The 20,975-nt window shown below is 43.0% G+C and overlaps 1 protein-coding gene across 2 annotated transcripts in view; it reads right to left on the bottom strand.

The window, feature by feature from the left end:
* KBTBD11 (kelch repeat and BTB domain containing 11) overlaps positions 1-20,030 on the bottom strand; it is a 35,261-nt gene extending 15,231 nt beyond the window's left edge. The window contains exon 1 of one of the 2 annotated variants that reach the window (XM_066590343.1): positions 19,771-20,030. The gene's annotated coding sequence lies outside the window, so the exon portion shown is untranslated. Of the gene's footprint in view, positions 1-19,548; positions 19,589-19,770 lie in introns of those variants that run through there. The other variant, XM_066590352.1, reaches the window with a different exon arrangement.
* Between the last annotated feature and the right edge of the window lie 945 nt (positions 20,031-20,975).

The raw sequence follows: 20,975 nt of genomic DNA, 5'->3' as shown, positions 1-20,975 counted from the left end.
AACTCAAACGTTGATCCAGGGGTTATTCTGTCTGCCATTATGGAGTCGGGAAGGAATTTTTTCCTACAAATGAGCTAAATTGGCTTCTACCTCATTGGGTTTTTTTTGCCTTCCTCTGGACCAACAAGGAGGGGGGTTAAAACAGGCCCAACTAGATGGACATTGTCTTCATTCAGCCTAACATACTATGTTAAAGGCTTTCTTAAGACATATTTGGTGCCTATAAAAAGCTTTACAAAAATGTCTTAAACATGCTAAAAAAAATTGCAACATGATTCCCACAGACAGCTGCCATTTTTGGTGCAGTTTTTTGTTAAAATTGAAGACTATAGATGGAAAACATTCTCCAAAATATCACATTCTCTACTTGTGAATATTGAAACATTATCATAGAAGCATTCAGGGAAATGTTGTGTCAAAGTAGATAAATTACTACCCACGAAGATTGGCCATCCCTCCAGGATCATTCTGCATACAGCCAACAGCTCTATTCGGTGGTGTTAATAATTTCACACAGAGTTGAGAAAAGGTATAGTTTCTCCTTAAAGAGAGTACCAATGAGGAGACTTATAAGGCCATCCACACTACTGTGGGAAATTTCTGCAAATGAGAAGATGGAACAATGCCTCTGCAGCACCACCTATTGCAAGACAGCTTTCCTGCTAGTCACTGTTAGACTTTTTAACAAGCCTTGTAACAATGACTGGGAATAAAAGCCAAACACAGACTTATCCCCAGTTATTGTTAAAAGGCTTGTTAAAAAATCTGAAATTGACTTGCAGGAAGGCTGCTTTCCAATAGCTCGCACTGCAGTGGTATTGTTCCATCTTCCCATTTGCACAATTTCACACAGAGACATAGTGTGATCAAAAGCACTACAAATTTGTAGTCAAAGAGCATAAATTATAGTCTTCCTTCAGTAAACGACCTACTGAGTTTGCGCACAGAATGTGAGGATCCTATTTAACATTGGAATTTCCCATACCATGCGATTCACATCTGGATGGTTTTTTAATTAGCATGTGGTCAAAAGGTCAGAAATAAACAATACCTAGTTAATTAGAAATTTCAGAGGCAGGAATTTGCAAAAGGTAAACAAACAGCTTGGACCCATGTCATCGTTCACATAAATCTTTTAAAATATCAGATATGTACACCTGTATTTTCACTTGCTTAACAAAATTAATTATTATGTATTATGAGAAAATACTTATTCTCACAGTTTGTTAGGTGTATATTTATCTATGGCTGGGATTTTCCAATTGTCTATTTTTAATCAAAAGTAGATTACTTGTGTCCAACAAAGCATCAAGCAGGTGTTCATTAGCAAACTTCTAGGAACTGCAGAAGATCAAGGTCACTTATAGTAACCTTAAGGGCTTATTCCGATGGGCGTATATCGGCTCGGCTTTCATGCCTGGCCGATATACGCTGTTCCTTTCTGCAGGGGGAGGATTAATTATTGATGACCTATCTTGAAGATAGGTCATCAATAGTATTTCAATATAAAACCCCTTTAGGGCTTATTCCGAAGTGCATCGTGAGTTTTCACGCCTGGACGATATACGCTGTCTCTGCAGGAGGAGGAGGCGGCCCAGGCCATAAGCAGTGCACTGAGCGCCCGCCCCCTCTCTGCCCCTTGCCACTGTTTGCAATGGGAGGAGCCGGAGTGGAGCTAGGTTTTGCTCCATCCCGCCCCCTCCCATTGCAAATAGTGGTGAGAGGCAGACAGAGGGTGGGCGCTCAGTGCACTGCTTATGGCCCGGGCCGCCTCCTCCTCCTGCAGAGACAGCGTATATCAGCCAGGTGTGAAAACTCACGATGCACGTTGGAATAAACCCTAAAGGGGTTTTATATTGAAATACTATTGATGACCTATCTTGAAGATAGGTCATCAATAGTTAATTTGCAGGGTTTCATCACTCAGGACCTTGACCGATCGGCTAAGCTGGCAGATTGTCAGGATGTGCTGCTGGGATCTGTAGTACTAAGGTTCCTAGCAGCACATCTCACGGGTTAATTGAGCTGCTGGGTGTGCTATTTTCCAGAAGCCAATCCCCTTTAGTCTGCAGCACATAAGAACCAGCATCTCTCAGTATTTGGGGCTGGTCTTGCACTGTTTGGATGTATCTGTCTTGTTCCCACTCAGATCTATGTTTGCATGTAGGTCGGTTGTGTCTCTCTGCTTCCCTAAAGATGGTTTGGACACCTATAATCTTAGTCTGCAGCACATGCAGTGCCCTTTTCCCTTCCCCTGACAGGTGAGGCCTCCAAATGTCTTATGTATCACTCTGTGTGTCAGTTGGTGGATCCCTGACACAGCTCCCTATGTCAGCTCTGTGGCTGACTGTCTATCCCCCTTGTATGAGAACACATAGACTTGCGGTGGAGTTTCATCTGTGATCTGTGCTCTGTTCTGTCCTGTTGCAGCTTGCTGTGTGATCTGTGTCCAGTGCTGCTGGACTCCTGGTTAGTGTCGGGACTAGCGGTATAGCCAGTGAAGTGGCCCGCTAGCTTCCATGTTTTGATCAAAATGTCAACTAATACCTGGTATTTATATATAGCTTATCACCTGTTACTAGTGGTTGCATTTTGCCTGCTGTATGCTGTGTTTTCTGGCTGTGTGTGTCCTGTTGTTCTGTTCCTGTCATGTGGCATGTGTATGTATCCTGTTCTGGTGCATGGTTCGTAGGAGCAGCTAGGGCCCAGATCTGAAGACCGCTGGGCCGCCCTTTATTGGGGCAATGTCCCCACTTAAGTAGGGCCATGTCATCCTCCCTGTAGCACAGGGCCAGTTTGTCTGAAACCAGTGTACATTACTCTCTGGTCACGATCGTGTGGGCCCTGTGCTTAGTTTGCCCACACGATCATAACACCTATGCTGTCAGCTCTGCAAATACAGAGAGGTCAGAGTGGAGCCTCCGCGACGACTCTGTGAAGTAGTTGGGCGCTTGTAACTGCAGGCACAGCTCTCATTTAAATCAATGAGAGCCGTGCCTGCAGTTACAAGCGCCGGCCACTACATGGGAGTTCGGCACAGAAACGTTCGCTACTTCGGCTCCAACGTCTGTGTATTTGCAGCGCTGACAGCATAGCCGATCAGTTGGGCTCCGTCGCTCGGGACCCTGGCTGATCAACTATTGATAACCTATCCTGATGATACGTCATCAATAGTATTTCACAACACGGTACTGATCAGAATAACAGATGGTTACAAAATGCAAGTGTTGATAAAATTAAAAACAAGTTACTATGATACTATAAAAAGTAGTGCAAGTTTTAAAAAATGAGGAATTGCCCATAGAAACCAGTCCAGGTTGCAGAATTTTAGATGTATCTGCGGCACTATAGAAAACCACTGATAACCTAACATTACAGCAGATTCTTGTGGTTAGTATTAAAGAACCCAAAATATTATATTTTTTATTTAGCAGTAAATTACATTGAAGCAATAATTTAGTTATTCTTCTTCATCCTCCTCAACCTCAAATATAGTTTTCATTAAAGCAATAAGTGAAATGAGCACTGCGGCAGGATGACAGCTCGCTCTCTGCTCTCGTGCTACTGTTGCTATAGCAGCAAACATGAGCCAGTTTTGCATTGTCATTCAAATCTGTAACATCTTCACCTTGTCAGAAGGAATTGCACAATTTTCCATAAGAAAGCAACTATCACTTCCCTATCTGTCGGTTGTCTAGTAGCAAAATATTTACTCCCAAGGGCTGAAACAATGAACGTATGTATATATGTCAGTGCTGCTCGTCTTTTGGTAAAAACTGGGACCGTTACTGAAAAACTGTACTCAGTGCAATAAAGGGGAATACAAATAAAACAATAGAATTATTTCCCATCCTTTATTTAGCGTCAACTTATTCTGCATTGCTGTACAGGGAACATCATCCTCCATTAGGACCGCTGTTTAATATCTCACTCACACAGGCCAATTTCATAGGAAGCCAATGAAGTATTGTAAAGTCAAGAAGGTACATTATCTAGAAGTGGAATCAATCCCTACTATCCTGCAAGGCGACAGAACATGGGAAGCAGCATGGACTAGTATATAGAACATGCATCTCTACAGTCTCGGAGACTAGGAAACTGAATATATCATTATTTTCTGAAGAAAAGGGCAGGGCACAGAAGTACGTGTAACCAGAGCTATTTCATAGAAGGTCAAAGGGGCATTTGTTCTGACTAATAACAATGGAAAATGCAGAGTAGGAAAGGTTACTGGAGTTTACCAAGAAACAGGTGGCCTGAAAGTTAGCTCTTAGTTTTCTAGAGTTGAGGAAGCACGGTTCCCTAAGTCATATCAGCAGCAGCACCCCTCTGTGACCAACATGTCTCTTTGGGACTCATAATATGAAAACGTGAATCACCACTTTGACTGGTGAACATTATGGGACTCAGGGTACATTCACACATAGAGGAAATGCTGAGCAACACCCATGGCAAATTCCGCACCATTTCTGCATAAAGAACCGCGTCAAACTCTGCACCATCAGTGCAGGTTTTGACCAGGAATCGGCTGCGTATCCGCTCCCCCTTACCTTGCAATACAGTGCATTGCAACCCATCACCCGGCAGCCTCTAGTGAGCGTCGAGCCATTGGTTCGGTGATTTGGAGGTGGCATCACCTAATCAGCGGCTCAATGCTCACTAGAGGCTGCTGTGTGACGTGGTGCAATGCAATGTATTGCAAGGTAAGGGGGAGCGGATACGCAGTCCCAAGGAGACATGTTGGTCACAGAGGGGTGCTGCTGCTGATATGATTTAGGGAACCGCGCTTCCCCAACTCCAGAAAGAGATAACTTTCAGGCCACCTGTTTCTTGGTAAACTCCGGTAACATACCCTAATAGTGGAGGGAGCTGATGTCTCTAACATCAGAATGAAATTTCTGTAATTAAGTCATATATGACTGATAACAGAGCTTTACGTACGACAGCACAGCAAGCGAGGAGAAAAGTCCGATTGAAGTGTCTTTACAACATGGTATGCAGGCTGATTGTTGCTCAATTTAAAGGGCTTTACAGGCTTAAAGGGGTTGTCTGAGTTATATATATATATATATATATATCTGCTCTCCATGATAAAACATAATAAAATATCCTATACTCACCTCTGCTGGCTCCCCGCAGCTCCAACATCACAAGGCTAGTCTCCCCTACAGGGGAACAGATGAATCCTCTGGTGGGCCTTGATTCAAAAGTGGACCCCCAGCCTCCCTGCACAAGTGGTGCACTGACAGGCCCGCCTTCTCAATTTTGCAGCAGGACCCCATCACCAGTCGTCTTGCTGCTGTCTGTACTATGTGTGCACATAAGCCTGCTAAACAAAGCTCGGAGAGTGAATAGTCCAAGTTAAGAGCCAGGCAGCCAGCTACTGCGAGGGCTGCTACATCCCCTGACAGCTGCCCACCTTCAGGACCTGCCAGGAGTTGTAGCGTTCTCACAGACTGCATTTCACAAGGAACCTTCTTAAGGGCGAAGTCATAAGAAGACCACACTGATATTCATTTTTAATGCAAATCAGCATGGCATTCAAATTCATTGCTAATGGCCATACAGCTCTGCGGATAAAACTGCCGTTTATCTACATGCAGCCATCAAAATTCAATTTGAAAACATCGCTGTTTTGCGATGAAACCATATTGGTGCATTTTGGCCGTTACATGTGATTTCACCCTTTACTGGATTATGTCATAAATGCCACTTTTGGGTTCCGCAACTATTGGGTGAACGGGGTCCGCCAATTCCCACTCGCTGCATTCTCCATATACAGTACCTCAGTGCACAAACACAGCCATATACAGTACCTCAAACACAGCCACCTTTTCATTGAAGTGTACAAAGAGTGCAGCGGCCTGGAATTTGTAAATGAGGATCAGATAATATTTGAATGTAGCTGTAAAGTGGCCCCCATAATGAGCCTTACTGGTGACCCCAGGCACCCCAGTATGATACTGCTCGCCTGTGTTTACAAGCTGCCGTCAGCTTATGTTTGGAACATCACAGGCTACTGTAGCCAATCCCAGGCCTTAGTGCTCAAAGACTGAGGTCTGTGATTGGCTGAAACAGCCTCTGATGTCCTGACTGCAGCCTGTCAATCGCTGGGGCTGCGGGGGGCCTGGAGAGGCGAAAATAGTACGTTTTTTTTAATTTTCAGGCATGGAAAGCAAACATAAAAAAAACTTGGACAGCCCCTTTAAAACTGACAGTAAACGGGATATGTGTTCAAAACAAAGAATGATGTTCCCACCATTCAAATCAACTCCAACCCCAGACTTTATTCCAACGCTGCAGCCATAACATGCTGTGATGACACATGATTGTGGAAACCAATTACTTACTGCGATGGTGACATTTCATACATAATCATGTCACCACTGCGGCCGGTGATTGATTGTCGCAGTCACATGTTGGGACAATATGGCATTGCTGCAGTGTAAACAAAGACAGAATGGCGCAGGAGCAGCGTGCAGATAATAGATATTGCTTGTTGTTTTAGCACATATCCAGCTTACTGGCAGTTTTGTTAAAACCTGGAAAACTCCTTAAATGACTCCTTAGATTTCAGCATGCCACTGCAACACTTTACACTTCATACAGGGGCTGGCAGGAAAGTCACCGGACATCTGACCTGCCACAGTGTGCAGACTGCGTTATCACATCACTCCAATTAGCAAAGAGTACAATTCTAATCATACGCGTGTAAACCCGTTAACTACAACATTAAAACCACGGACCGGTGAAGAGAATGACATGGATTACTTTGTCACCTGTGCAGACGTCTGTTATATTAGGCAGCGTAGCTCTTCAAGTTGATTTATTGTAAGCAGGAACATTTTTTAAAAACTTGAGCGACTCTTATAAAGGCCAAATTTTTAAATTTTGATGACTAGATGACTGGATCAGGGCATCTCCAAAATGGCAGATATGGTGTGATGCTCCCAGAATTCAGTGGTTAGTACCTACCAAAAGTGGACCAAGGAACCCATGAAATGGCAAACTGGGAACGAAAGTTAGGTCCCCTGCACATGGGCGGATTTGAATTGCAGAATCTGCGATTGGCACCACGCGGATGATCCGCGGTAATACGTGCCCACAGGAAAACCGCTGTCCACTGCTGAAAGCATCTATTATGGGCACATGAGCATCAGAAGTGGATACTGGAGCAATGGAGGAAGGTAGTCTGGGCTGGCTAATTACAATTTCTTTTACTTCATGTGGATTACCAAGTGTGTTGCTTACCTGGAGTAAAGATGGCACCAGGATATACCATGGGAAGAAGGTAAACCCAGCACAGGTAGTGTGATGATCTAGACAATGTTGTGCTGGCAATTTTGTGGATGTTACTTTGACATGTGCCACTCACATTAATATTGTTCCACACCAAGTACCCTTCATGGCAATGTCTCTAATGGCAGTAGCCTCTTCCAGCTGTATAATGTACCCTACCACACTGCAAAATTGTTCAGTAATGGTTTAAGGAACATAACAAGAGTTCAAGATGCTGACTTGGCCTGCAATTCCCCAGATTTCAATCCAATCGAGCATTAGTGGGATGTGCTAGAATACAAGTCCAATCCATGGAGGCCCCACCTCACAATTTACAGGACTTAAAGGATCTGCTGCTAATATCTTGGTGCCGGATACAACAGGTCACCTTCAGAGGTCTTAAGGACTCAATGGGTCAGAGCTGTTTAGGTGGCATAAAGATGACCTACACAATATTAGGCAGCTGATTTTAATGTTGTGGGTAAGGAATGTATATATCTATATGAAGCAATGAGTGGAAAGTCTGAATCTAGGCAATTCCAGAGTTATAATTTAGTAGGATGCGAACTTCATATCTGAATTTACTAGATGAGGTAAAGCATGTTAGACTTTATAATACATAATCTTTGGCCATGGGCACCTTATAGTTACAGTAAGTTGAGGCATAAGTAATTAATTCCCCGTTTTTCATGGTCTAATAATTAAGCTTTTTCACATCTTCTCATAAAATAAATGGTGACAATAAAGTTTGCAAGCAAGATAATCGTTTTGCTTTTCAATAGAGTAAAATACTGTCCTACAGTCAGAGCCAAGACCCTGTACCCACTTCTTTATTGGAAACAGAGAGCCTCTGTTTATTGTCCACCTACTGTGAATAGCAGTCTTTTCAAGTCACACAATAGCCAAGGAAACAACCCAGAAACCAACTCACTAAATTGTATCACAAAATGTCTTATTAGGGGGGTGCGGATTCCAATACCTCAGCTGTTCCTGCGCTCCTGCTGTGCTGACGAGCACATAAAGCACATAGCAGGAGTTTCTGCACATATCTGAAAAATGTAGAATTTACAGAAGTCCCCAGGATGCATTCAAGCACTGTAAAAAAGCATGTTTCACACTCGTCCATGAGAGTTTGTGCTGTAGCTATAGTGGGTGCAGAGGGAACAGTCAGAAGGCCATCAGCTGGCTGATTTACACCATATTCTGACAACTGTTGGCATCTTTCCCTCACATGATTGCAACCAAAGGCAGATTTCCGTGAAAAGCTGATCTGCAATATTGCAGTATTTTGATCATTGTCCCGCAGTCTTTGGCATACGGCAAGAAATGTGCATCAAGGGGCACAGTCAATTCAACTCCATCATGGCATCTTCAACAGGAAGCAGAGATTTATCTGACACTAATCACCCATATAACAGCAAACTAGAATACAGAGTATCTAATAAAAATATATTAATACCATCTGAACACAAAGTGCCATAATCAAGTAATAAACAACAGATGCCTCACTACATTAGGAGAGCTCTTACCCTCTAAAATGCAGTTTAACAAAATAGTCCGTAATAAAGGACGACCTTATCATGATTCAGTACTAATTGTCAATTCATTTCAAGGTGTCTGATCCTCCAGTCTGCAGCAATACAAAAAATCCCCATATTGCACACTAGGTGTTGAAGGGCAGAAATAGTAGGGCTACCACCCTGAAAAGAGCAACCCCAAGTAGGAGGAATAACCCTATCACTGTCTTGTTTCACTACCCATTTCATCACTGACCTCCATGTGAGTCATCAGGAAACTAGAGGAGGAAAAAAATAAGTCAGAATTGGAAATAACTGAGAAAGAACTTGATCAAACTCCCCCAGCCCATAGCACAGATACAAAGTTTCACATGCAGCCTATCCTTCGCCATATTACTTACAGCATTGCTGTCCTGAAAAATAACCTTCACAGACCATCCATAAACGATGTCAGCCACAAATGGCTATCTCAGGCCCAGAGTGCGACTACTACCACTGCACCCCTACAGCTACAACCCTAATGCGAAAAAGAGTTATGCCACTATATAGATGATGACTTCATATATATATTTTATATTTCTCCTATACAGCATAATGTAGACCCATATAGCATAATTTAAAGCTGTCACCAACTAGCTGATAGGCCCAATACTCAGTCATTTTAACAGAATGCAGCTACTGAGGCTTTATAAAGGCGCATTGCACTATGAAGTGTCATGTGCCTTAGGTTATGATGGCTGAACTCTTGTTGAGGTTTGCGGAGGCCACACTGTCCATTGTTTTATTTTCCCGGGTTACAGGGGCACTGAAAACCAATTACTCACCTTCTCTCACCTATGCATATCATGCATAGTACCTACAGCATTATCAGCATACAGAGTCTAATCAGTTCTATAAAGAACTTTGAAGACAGAGTGTATGTGGTTTTATTAAATCCATAAATTGCACCCTCCTTGATGCCGGCAGTCAACAAGTCAGTATTTGCCTCACTTTTACATCCAGAATCTTGTTTTATAGCAGCTATATACAGCGTGAGCACAGGGATTATTGCTGAAAATTAAGTAGTACTTATGGTTTACATAACTAAAGCCGTATGAGACGTGTATCACATTACACATTTATATACTTGTGAATCAGACCTTCCCTGCACGAAGATTGCCAGAGCGCACACTATAATCTATAGCGGAACTCAAAATCGTTCCAGCTGAGTAAAGGTGAGGGCTATATTTATTTCAGTTAGTAAGAAACTGTCGTGATATAAGTGCCATTCTAAGCCCAGGGTTTTCACAGCGTGGAAACCCATTGTTAGAAAGTAACGCATAATTGGAATTTCACTGCATTCAATTTTCTTAAGATTTTCCCCAGTGTTGAGCACATACACAGGCAAAATAAATAAATATATATATATATATATATACATACATACATACATACACACACAAACACATATACACACACATATATATATATATACGTTTTAGGCAGGTGTGGAGAAATGATGTAGCGTAATGCTCATTTCACATGAGGCGATTCTCATTTGAACAAGTGCACAAGCTAATGACATCACCATTAACCCTTTCCAATCTACTGTCTGACCTCTGAAGACATTATGATTTAAGGCTGTACAGCTCCGATGTTGAAAGACATCCGTCAGGGTTCTCTTATTGTATATTGCCAGTCTCTCTGCTGTTGGAGCCTATCCAACGTGTCACCTCATGCAGTACTGGCTTTAGCCAGCAGATAGCACCATTGTATAATGTCAGAAAAAGAGTAAGCCCCCTAGGAAAACCAGGATACAAATTGGATTGGAAAGGGTTAATTCATTCACAATCGTTTGCATTCATGCAGCCTGTTTAGACAGGCAGATCACTTCTTGCCCAGTGCTTCACATTCCTATGTGAAACACAGAGCGGGGAGTGTTAAAACATAACGAGAAGTGAATGAACCGTCGACTTTTATGATGGCTGAAACTGAACGATAAACAAAAAGCGAAGGAAAAGTGCGCGATTGGCTCGCCTTTAGACATAATGATTGTCGTAGACTTTTGGTCCTTATAACGATATTTTTTAACGATAATTGGTACATCTAAACAGATCTTAAGAATTCTTTCAAAAATAGAAGAGTTAATAGTTTATTTTTGTCAATTGACAAAATGCAAAGTTAATTAACTCAGGAGAAATCTAAATTAAATCAGTATTTGGCGTGACCGCCCGTTGCCTTCAAAATAGCATCAATTCTAATAGGTACACTTCCTCAAAGGCAGGGATTTTGTAGGATTATAGTCAGATGCTTGAATAACCAATTATACCAAGCAGGTGATAATGATCATCATTTTCATAATTAGGTTGAAACACGGTCATTAATTTGAAAAAAACAGCTGTGTAGAAAGTTTCATAGTGGCTGAGTAACAGCCAAACTCTGCTACAAAGGTGAGGTTATGGAAGACAGTTTCATTTCACAGGTCATATATCATGTCAAGACTGAGCACAGTAACAAGACACATGATAGTTAGGGTGGATTCAGACGACCGTATATCGGCTCGGTTTTCACGCCGAGCCGATATACGGTGTCCTCATCTGCAGGGGGGGGAGGATGGAAGAGCTGGAAGCAGTAACTGAGCTCCTGCCCCCTCTCTGCCTCCTCTCCGCCCCTCTGCACTATTTGCAATGAAAGGTGGCGTGGCTAAGTTCCGCAAACAGCACACACACACACACGGCAGTTAAATGAGCTCACTGCATCCCCATCTCCAGGGTAAGATCCTTGACACAAGAAATTCAGTCCCACACAGAAGATTCTTGTTTTAAACTGATTTCTTCTGGCAAAGTAGGAATCATATTATGGTGCAATAGTCTGACGCTTCCTGTTCTACGCAGAAGCTTCATGGGGGGACATATTGACTTCTATGGGAGACTGTTCTAGCATGTTGCGAGACAATTAGAGAGCTCATATACAGGGAGAGGGAGGAAGTAAGCTGTAACCATCACCAATTGTGAATGGTGGATCCTATGTTATCTATATATATACTGTAGTTATCTTTCAGCGTAAGGGTCCATTTAGACAGGACGAATGTCGGGCAGTACTAAACGGCTGCTATTTACACTGAGCAATCAGCTCATCGTCCATCGTTTATGCAGCATAAACGATGGACGATGTGCTGATCACTCAGGGTAAATAGCAGCATTCAGTACTGAACAGCCACTATGTTAAGTGAATGGAGAGGGGCGGGGGGAGCGCGAGGAGAGAATCTCCTGCAGCCCCCCCCCCCCCCACCCGCTGTGAGCCAGCGATACTAGCTCCTGTGCAGCAGCATGAGAGCGAGTATGTGTGGGGACGAGTGTCGGGCATCGTTTGCCCTACATTCGTCCAGTCTAAATGGGCCTTAATCCTGCCTGTCATGACTGCTGAAAAGTTTTCTCTACAGAACAGGAAGTGTCAGACTATTATTAGGCTTAGCAGAGCCTTTTTAACCATTAAGCTTCTTTCACATGGGTGACTCGATATCGCAAGATTTTCGGGAGGATAGGGGTCTTGAAATATAGGCCCTACCCCCAAAATAAACCCTAGCTGCATAAAAAACTTGCTTGAAGCCTTCTGTCATCGCTTCCTGGATTAGAGATTCAAATTCCCCACCTCCTGGAAGCGTTGGCTGTGATTGGTTCTCGATCGCCGCGGATCAGTCAATCAGAGCCAGTGCTCGATGAACCAATCACAGCCATTCAATGCAATGACTGTGATTGTTTCATTGAGAGCTGGCTCTGATTGGCTAAGCCGTGGCGCTTGAGAACCAATCACAGCCTGCATTTCCTGGAGGCGGGGAACTTGAATTCCTGACCAAGAAGCGCTGAGAGAAAACTACAAGCAAGTGCTGGGGACCTAGAGAGAAGACGCGGCAGAGTGAACAGTGGCTGTTAGCTGATTTTTTTTTTTTACTGCAGCTACAGCTTATTTTAGGGGACACAGTAGGATTTCCTACTATAAAAGTCACATTGCATTGCACGAAAATGACATTTTCATGTGATGCAACACATAGGAAGGCTCCATAGGGAAACATGGGCTACAAAACATTGCAAGTCGCGGGCATATCTAGCAACCCGCAATTTTTTTGTCTCGGAATGTCGCATGCTACAAAACAAAGTCATAGGAAGCATGGGCTTCACATACATACAATTTGTCTAACTGTCGCATCGTGAGAAAATTGCACGATTTTGTTGCCCGTGTGAAACAGGCCTTAGGCCAACCAGGCACATGCCTGGGGCCCAGAAACACGCAGGGGCCCGGCAAAACATAAAACATGTAAAGAAAGACTAAATTCACACTAAGATAACACAACGTTATCTTCATCTGATCAGTAAATAGTATTTACCCCGCTTTAGCTTGATGGTCCTCAGGTACTCAGGCTGACCACGAGTGAAACGGCCTAAATACTAACAGCAGAGTACTGCAGGTAATACTATTCTACAAGCCAAAAGTTGTCACCCATCTCAAAGCGTTAAAGCGATACCCGTAGGAGAATTAATCAGAGCCAAGCGTACGTGTTCCTAAATAAGGATTATACAGTTGCAGAAGCTGATATATGCAAGCGACTAAAAGGTCGGGGATACAAAGATTGGATGCTGAATAGAGCTGAAAAAATGGTTCATAACATGGATAGTAATTAGAGAAGAGCGAACCTACTCAGCCACGCCCCTTTTTCGCCCGAGCACCGCGATTTTCGAGTACTTCCGTACTCGGGCAAAAAGATTCGGGGGGCGTCGTGGGTGAGTAGGGGGTTACAGCGAGGAGTGGGGGAGAGAGGGAGAGAGAGGTCTCCCCCCTGTTCCCCGCTGCTACCCCCAGCGCCGCCACGCCTCCCCCTGCCCCTCGACACCCCCCGAATCTTTTCACCCGAGTACGGAAGTACTCGAAAATCGCGGTGCTCGATCGAGTAATTACTCAAAACGAGTAGGTTCGCTCATCTCTAATAGTAATGTCTTGTTAGAGGATAAGGTAGTCAAAGCTAAGGTGGAGAACAAGCTGGTATTTTCAACAGCTTATGATGGGAGTTTTCAAACTATGAAACCATTGTTTTTCTTATATCTACCCATCCTAAAACAGGACAACATTTTTAAAATACTGGATATGGGCATACAATGTGTTCCAAAAAGAAATAGAAACTTATCTCCAAGTTATTTCACATCAATTCATAATTCTCGGTGTTGGTTGTCCCAGAAGGTTTTTACATGTGGTAGCATAAGATGTGGAGCTTGTAGATCAGGGATTAAAACTAAAAATGTTAAATCTGCAGATGGAAAATTTGAGTAAGGCCCAATGTCCACAGGCAGGTTTGACTTTTGGAATCCGAGCGGGGCACCTGCGCTGACGATCTGCGAATGAAACCGCCCATAGGGAAACATAGATGTCTGCAAATAAAGTAAAGCATGCGGATTTAATTTGCAGACCTTTTGGTCCAGAAAAGAAAAAATTGCAGCATGGTCCAATTGAGTGTGATCACGCACGGACAGCTTCCATTAAAGTCAATGAAAGCCGTCCGATCTGCAGCTCATCTGCAATTGAATTACAGACGGGCCATGGATTCAGTATGAAAGCTAAACTAAAACTCTACTGCGCAGCTGCAGCGGCGCGCAGACCGGCACTTCCGCACACATCCGCAGTGAAGAAAATGAAGACCCAGATGGTAAGTAGAAGACCTGCAGGTTCCTCGGCCGCGGGCAGGGTCAGATTTTGCTGTCGGTTCTCGCATGCGGAATCCGATCCGCCCGTGAACATGAGGCCTTAACTATTAAAAATGCCATTAATTGTGATAGTAAACATGTTATTTAGAACATATTTTATTACTAATTGCAATAAAATTAAAGTCGAATCTTTTGACTCGTGTTTTTTTAGGCGAGTCAAAGAATCGTTTGTCTGCAAAAATCCATAGGAAACCATTGGTTCTTTTAGATGCGATTTTTTGACGCACATACTCTGCATCAAAATGATGCTCGTGTGAAAGTGGTTTTAAGACGAGAGAGAAAGGTCGTCCTGAGCAAAGAGGCATTTGGGATATTGAAATTGGGAACTTGCTAACCAGTAGGATTAAATTTTAAAAATGATTTGCTGTATATTTATTAAATAAGAGAAAAGGGGATGGAAAGGAAAAAAGGGAAGAATTGTATTCTTTTTGGGGGTGTCGCAATGAAGCTTGTGGAAATGTGCACATATGATTTAAATGAATAATGACTGGTCCATATGAGTACCATGTACGTTTGATTGAGCAGTAGTGAGATAGAGTGCTAAAAAAGTAGTCTATACATGTCTGTCCCCAAATAAGGATTATTTTCTGGGCTTCTCAAGAATTTTAACAACGTAGTTTAAATTGATCATTTCAACGTTCTGTGGTTGCCATGGTGACCCACCCCCAGCTTGGTGGCATGACAGCTACTGCAAGAAGAGTCTGTGTCATTTGGTGAAGAGGCATCACATTGCCATGGAAATCTGCATTCATATAGTTGAATCTTGCACTATGAAGAGAATAGCATCTTTGCCCCTCTCACTCCAGTCCCAGCCTAAACTAATAAAATGCCAATTTATGGGGTCATTTGCATTGTTCAACCTTATGAATACACCGTTCCTATGACCTTTACCCTTATTTGTGTACACAGATAATTAAGGGGATATTCCCATGATAGACATTTATGGCCTAAACACAGAATACGCCATAAATGTCTGATAGGTACAGGTCCCAGGGGCGAGACCTGCATCTGTCTCTAGAATGGGGGGCCTGCAACCTTAGTTGTTTCTGTAACTAATGCTAGCTGGCGCATCTAGGCAGAGTGTACTGAAGTAGCTATACATCTGCACATCTTTCTCTATTCAGTTCTATGGAAGTCATAGAAACAGCTGAGCTTTCTGAAGATAAGTGTGAGTCCCAGAGATGGGACTTGGCATTTATCAGGAATTTAAAAGGAACTCGTCAGCATTTTCTGTCCTACTAAACTAACTACAGGAGCACACCAAGGGATTACTGCAATTTCCATAAATACCTTTGTTCTACTTCCCCATAAAAGGTATAGTTTTGCAAATCATCCTTTAAAATCTGCCTCGTGCTATATGGTAATTACCAAGGTCCAATCTGGTGGGGGTGGAACGATTCTTCTGGCCATAGTCTTTTGAACAAGCTCATCCACTCCAGTTGCTGAGTCCCCACATCGTCCATGTGTGCACCAGAAAGTTGCAGACCGGCGCATGCGCAGATGATGTATCTCTTTTGTGGGCAGATTAATTTAATCTGCGCATGCACCAATCCACAATCTTCCAGGGCACACATGGATGACGTGGGTACTCAGCAGCTGGGGTTGCCTAGTATATTCAAAAGACTCTGGCCAGAAGAGTCATCCCACCAGATCAGACTTAAGGGGTTACCATACTGTAAAGATTTTAAAAGAAGATGATTTGCAAAGGTATTTTTCATAGGGAAGTAGGACAAAGGTATTTATGGAAATTGGGGTAATCCATTTGGATGCTTCTGTAGTTAGTTTGGTAGGGCAGAAAATGCTAACAGGTTCTCTTTAAGACCTGTTCTGTAGATTGCTCATTGTTTAGCACTGTTACTTTGCAGCACTGGGGATCCTAGCATCCAAATCTGACCAAGGACAACATCTGCATGGAGTTTGTACGTTTTACCTCTATTTACACGGGTTTCCTCCTATGCTCCAAACACATGCTAATAGGTGAATTTAAACATTGTGAGGCCCAGAGGGGTCAGAACCTATAAAATACAGCAATGTAAAGTGCTGTGTAAGGCTGCCTTCACATGATCTGGAAATTCCACAGCATTTACAGTACCAGCCATGTAGAGTGGATTTAAAAAATGTCCTTCACATGATGACGAAAAGTTCTGCAATGAATCCACAGTGTTTCTGAAATACGTTGCCGATTCTAAATCCACAGCATGTCCATTTATTCTGCGGAATTTAACCCTTCAAATACAAGGGTTGCATTCTGCAGTCGGTTCAGAATTAAAAACGTGGCTAAATTCACACCAATTAGGTGCATATTTGCTGCATCTTTCCCACTGTGAAAAGCCCTAGTGAATACACCACGTGTGAAGGTGCTCTAATAGTGCCGTGATTATTGTATGCCATAAAGTGGTAATCCACGAAACTCTAAAAACATTATTATTACCAATGTCAGGGTATATTCACAGGCAGCAGTTTTGATGCATAAGTTTCAGTGACTGTCCCAATCATCTTAATAGGGTTGCAGAAATTCATGCACTTGCTGCAGAAACATCCCTATTCAGATGAATGGAATGGATTTCCAGTTGCAGAAACTTCTGCAGCAAATCCGCTGTGTATGAATATACCCTAAATGTGGGAATATAAAATATATGGCTGTCAGCTGTGCTCTTTTTCGGCCAAGGCTATTCCTTCCAGTCCCCTCCCTCCAAACACATGCATGCTGAACTCAATTGAGTGTGCATGTGTTCTGAGTGGAGAAAGTAGAATAAGCCACTGCCAAGCACCTCTGAGGGCAGCTGATGTCTCCTGGGAACAGGGATATTAAAATCCCAACAATCTGGTCCTTCCTTCTGATATCTGCTGTGTGGTGAAAGTCAGGACGCCTCCATACACATTAGATGGTTTGCTGGTCCCGTGAAATCGGTGGGTTTGGCCAAGATTAATCAAATGTGTATGGCCACCTATGTCTTATCTTTATACATAATGAGATGTAATTAAAGGGCCCTTTTTATTGTAAAGAAGTCCTTTCCAAAAGTACCTCTTGCTCCCCAGTAAGAATCTTGAATGGTACACCACCTCCTCAAAGGAAGCTGATGACCAAAATTGCAGTCACATCACTGTAATAAACAACAATTTTTCATTTTCCGCTCATGTAACGTACATTGCAGGCCTTTAACTTCCAGCTAGGACAATGTATGTTATGTGGCTAGTGACAAAGCATTCATTCCTTGTCCGGAACTGCTGAATCCATGGCCATCTCAGACCCAATGGGCATGTGCGGAATACTTTACATTGCAGAGTAGGGAATTGGGCAAAAGTAGTGCTGGCATAGAAGCCAGGGCTATTACTCATGGGAAAAGACCCCGCAGACCAGAGGCGGAAGCGCTACGCCGCCATTAATGTGCATGCAAACAAACATGGGGAGCTGACACAAGGTGAGCTTTAAAGCCATAATAAGCATGCAGTTTGCATGCTGGATCTTATCTAAGGTTGTGCTGGGTGGAAATGCAGGCAAATTAAAATTAGACATACAATGATAAAACCCCTATAAAATGCTTGCACGGGGCAGTTACACTTCTTATCCATATGCAATCAGTGTTGTAACAGGTAAGCATCCCTTTTACCTGTTGGCTCTGATCGCTGTGCACACATTTGACAGTAGATCACTCGCTGTAAATGGGATCAGTTTTCTACATTACATTCTAAGGAATGGAGTGAAATAGTTATTTAATAACAATCAACTACAAACAGGGAAGTGTTACAAAGTTGCAGTTGTTTATCCTGCCTAAATATATAAATAGCAAACTATATACACTGCATTCAAGGCCTGTCAGACAGAAGCGGAAGAGGCGCCTGTGCTATGGTGACATCCTGGCAAGCCTCAGGTTTGTGTTCTCAGTGACTGGCTTATGCTGGTGCACAAATCATCATGTGGATCACAGGAGCACATTCACTGATGCTCCCCAGAGGGAGATCCAAGGCTGCCGAGCCGAGAAGACAGGCATGATGGAACAATATAGTTCTATTCTGCCCAGAGCCTATGAAGTTATACCAAGCAGCGGATACAAGACATCATATGGACATGGGAATAAGCATCATTAATGTACACACTAAGAGATCACATACAGAGCAGGACGCAGTGCTTTCATATATGTAAAGTGTGATATGCTCACAGCAACATGCCACAATATATCTGTACACAGCAGCTAACAGCACAGGATATCTGCCAGTTCAGACTACACATGGAGGTGGGAAATGGATGCAAACATTAGAGAATACCATGCACACAGTAGACTGCAATACACACAGCTTTTGCCACATATGTATACACTAATACATTTTAGACACACATTATAGCATATACTGCCGCTTCATACACATATAGTAATGTAGCATATGCACACAGTACAGTATACACTGTCTTGACATACTGTACTATATCATAGGCACAGAATACAGCGTCTTCTCATGCTGTATATAATATCATAGGCAGAGTATACACCGTCTTCACCTACTGTATATACAATATCATAGGCACAGAATATAGTGTCTTCACATACTGTATATAATATCATAGGCAGAGTATACACCGTCTTCGCATACTGTATATACAACATCATCGCCACAGAATACAGTGATATCACATATTGTATATACAATATAATAGACACACAGTGCAGTATACATTGTCTTTGCATACTGTATATACAATACAATGAGCACACAGCACAGTATACACAGTCATCATATACTGTATATACAATAATACATTATAGAGACAGTACAGTATCTCTTCACATACTATAATGTATCATATCCACACAGAAATATCTATTCATACATGTAGGTATACATGATAGATAGACAGTATACAATACACCTCTATACAGTAATGCAGTGTATCATATGCACACAAGGCTTTACATTCCTGTATATTACATGCACCCAGCACAGTATACAACTTAACACTTGCAGTTATACATCATATAGGCAGGCACTGTATACAGTTATATAAGACAGCACACATCACTTACACTGCCTCTTCACACATGTAAACAGTCCTACAGGGTCCCCTTCTCTTCCAGGCACACTGGGGACCATGCCATGTACTCACTGCATGCACACAGCACCCATCATGTATGTACAGAGTGCTGCAGGAGGGTGTATGAGACAGCAACAAATGGCTGCAGTGGGTGAATGTGCCATGAATAGCCCCTGCACACATGTAGCACATGGATGCCTCTGCTCATTCTCACCTTTATGTTCATCTCATGCTAGCGTGCAGCGTCCTCTCCAGGCAGAAGGCTCTGCTGGCACCTAGGACTGGCCAGAACATGTTGTAGATGTGGAGCTCCTGGTTAGATGAGATCAGCCTGATGGATCCCCATTCCTCCCACTGCCACCTCCTCTGTGCTGCATGGAGTAGTGAATGTCCCCCTCCCTCCAGTGAGATTACAGTAATGACAGACCATGAGATCCCCTCCTAGTCTTTGTCTTCACAATGCAGGAGGACCCAGTGCAGATCCCAATCAGGGGGATTAGAGCAGCATCATGTCAGCAGGCTGAGGGCACAGTGCCTGGCATTATATGATGGCATGCTGAGCAGTATGTGCCAGTTTCTCTATCTAGTAACTGCTGGGCACCGGAGCTGCAGGGAGGCTGCTGAGCTCAGAGGAGGTGGGGAGCTGCTCCTTTCTGCCTCCTCTGCTGCATACATCCTAATGATGGTTGACTATCAAGTGATGTCATGCTCAGGATGTACAGCCATGGGAAGCACCTGGAAGTATGGGGAGAGGACAGAGCTGCATGGTGTGGGGGCTTCCCAGGGCGCATAGTGCTTCAGATTAGGTTTAAAAGCCCCTTATTGTGTTCTGAAAACGCAGCAACTTCCAGAGAAGAAGATACGGGATCTCATAAATACTAAATGTGGATGCACCGTACAGCGGGCATCACATCAGCCGCAGGGATTGTTGGATTGTTGGACTAATAGTACACTGTTCCGGGTGCCCCCATGGCATTAGTACAATAGTTATCTCTATTTATATAAGGCCAACGTATTCCGCAGTGCTTTACAAATCAGAGGGCACATGTACTGACAAACTCAGACATTACAGGGTATCAAAGTAATTAACCCCTTAAGGACAGCTCCTTTTATTTCATTTGTGGTTTCCCCTCCTCGCTCTCAAAAAAAGTCGTAATTCTTTTAATTATCCATTGACGTAGATGTCTGAGGGCTTGCTTAATGGTACTATTTAATGTACATACCGTAGTAGAGTCAGGTAGGAACTTTTCAAATGCTGATCCAGAGATTATTCTGACTGCCATTATGGAGTGGGGAAGGAATTTTTTCCCTTCAAAATAGGGTAAATTGGCTTCTACCTCGTTGTTTTTTTTTTGCCTTCCTCTGGATCAACAAGGGAGGGTGGAAACAGACTGAACTGGATGGACATTTGTCTTTTTT

This window comes from Eleutherodactylus coqui, chromosome 1, assembly GCF_035609145.1.
Source record: "Eleutherodactylus coqui strain aEleCoq1 chromosome 1, aEleCoq1.hap1, whole genome shotgun sequence".
Lineage (NCBI taxonomy): Eukaryota > Metazoa > Chordata > Amphibia > Anura > Eleutherodactylidae > Eleutherodactylus > Eleutherodactylus coqui.
The sequence above is the reverse complement of the archived record's forward strand: the minus strand, read 5'-3'. Positions and strand labels throughout refer to the sequence as shown.